A 2,419-nucleotide genomic window follows, 5' to 3' on the forward strand; every position below is an offset into this window, starting at 1 on the left:
CATCTTGGGGGGGGGGGAAGGAGGGTCGGATAAACGCGCAGAGACCGTTGCGCGGCCCCTGGGAGGAGGAGATGGGGAGCCCTGAGGTAACAGGACCAGTCTCCAGGTGGGGATCCCCTGGGGTTAGAGCTCATCTCCAGGCGACAGGGGTCAGTTCCCCTGGAGAGGGTGGGCTTATACTCCGCTGTATATGGCCTTATACTCCGCTGAGGTCGCGCCGCGACCCAAAAGCGTCCTACTTCCAGCTCCACCCACAAAAATCTCCCGTTATGTCCCAACTCAAGAGGTGGCAACAGGTTGTCATTCCAGGGGAGATGGGACCTGGACATCCCCTGGAATGACAGCTCATCTCTAAGGCAACAGAGATCAGTTCCCCTGAGAATATGGTCCTTGGAGGGTGGGCTCCCTAGTATTATACAACAGGGGTAGTCAACCTGTGGCCCTCCAGATGTTCATGGACTACAGTTCCCATGAGCCCCTGCCAGCAATGCTGGCAGGGGCTCATGGGAACTGTAGTCCATGGACATCTGGAGGACCACAGGTTGACTACTGTTCTACAACATTGAAATCTCTCCTGCTCTGAATCCCACCCACTCCTGGCCAACCCAGAGCTGGCAACTGTACATAGCATCAACCTTCCAAAGTTGTCATTTTCTCCAGGGGAACTGATCTCTGTTGCCTGGAGAGAGGGATGCCAGTTCCCAGGTGGGACTTGGGGATCCTCTGGAATTGTAGCTAATCTCCAGACTAAAGAGATCTTTTCTCCCAGAAGCTGCTTTGGAGGGTGGACTTCATAGCATTATACTTCACTGAGGTAACCTACCTGCCCCACATCCCTCCCACTCCCAGCTCCACCCCCTCCATCTCCAGATATTTCCCAACCCTGAGCTGGCAACCCTCAGTCACAGCCAATTTAGGGAAACCTCACATTGGGGTTTTCAAGGCAAGAAACACCCTGGTATTCATTGGGTGGCTCCCATCCAACCTTGCTTGAGCTTCTGAGATCTGACCAGGTTTGGGGCAACATAGTATGTATAACCTCTCATGATGAATACCACTGCCAGGTCACACCTGGATAAGACTGTACTGGTGCACCTAGATGTGTTGATGGTTTAATATTATTCCACCAGGTATTTGGTTGGAGTCAATGACAACATCTATTGTGCCCCAGAACCCTTTCCCATTCAGATATGCCCACTCTGCGGTTGTGGTCGAAATTTTACCTGTGATTAATGAAATGTTCAATTGTTGACTTTGTGGTTATTGGTTATTGATACAGTTGCCAAACTTATATTGTATTCTGTCACATGATTTATGTTCTCTGTAAGCTGCCCTGAACTGCAAGGGAGGGCGGTATATAAATGCATATAAATAAATGAATAATGAGACAAATCATTTTAATGAATTTAAAATTAATTTTGATGCTCGTGTGTGTTTTTTTGATATTATATTGTTTGTATTGCTTTTGTACATTGCCCTGAGTTGCTAGAGAGGGCGGTATATAAATTAAATAAATATAAATATATAGTTATATGAATGCTGCATGCTTGTGTATAATGGCATAAATAGTAGTTTTATCTTTTCAAAAATAAATAAATTGAATACCTACCTGATAGTGAGTATATTACATTTAAAAATAAACAGGTAAAGTAAGCGGCGGGGGGCTGCTCATGGGCAGGGATGAGCAGGCAAAACCCCCGTTCTGTGGTGCAGCTGCTATATTGGGGTGGGGTGGGGGGAGGCTGGAGTCCTGGCAATCTAAACTATGATTTCCCCAGAGAAAATGACAGTTTTGGAAGGCAAAGAAACAGAAATCCATCCCCAGGTACTGTCCCCCACATATACACAAGTGTCCCATTATCTTCTAAGCCAGAGTTGGCAAACCTGAGTTGGGCTCAGGGGCCAAGAGGTGCAGGTTTGGGACTGTGGACCTGTTTTCCCAGCCCATGTGATGTTAAACAGCCATATTCATCCGTTTAAAAATATATTTTAAAAAAAACACAATGGTATATATTTTTTAGTATTTTTTACCAGCATTTTTTATCAGTATTTTTTAAAGGGTCATCCAAACCAACCTGAAATATTGCACAAGCTTTTACTAGAATTCTTGCTCAAGAATTCTTCCTCAGGAAGTTTGAAAGGACAAGATTGGGAAGCAGATTTGTCATGCCCCAATGTTAGAAGATCCTGTTAGATGCCCGCAGGCGAACAGCTTAACTTTATTGCTGGTGTTAGGTTACAGCACATTCTCTGGAAAGCAGCATTCATTCCATGACGTCAATGTTTTGTGCATTCACTGAAACGCAGAAACCAGGCAAAGTTCGCCCCCAAATCATCTCAAATACCAAATGAGACGCACGGTTCCCTTGCCGGCTAAGAGCAACAGGAAGCATGTAGTTGTCCCCATATTTGCAGAATC

Source organism: Paroedura picta, chromosome 15 (assembly GCF_049243985.1).
Source record: "Paroedura picta isolate Pp20150507F chromosome 15, Ppicta_v3.0, whole genome shotgun sequence".
Lineage (NCBI taxonomy): Eukaryota > Metazoa > Chordata > Lepidosauria > Squamata > Gekkonidae > Paroedura > Paroedura picta.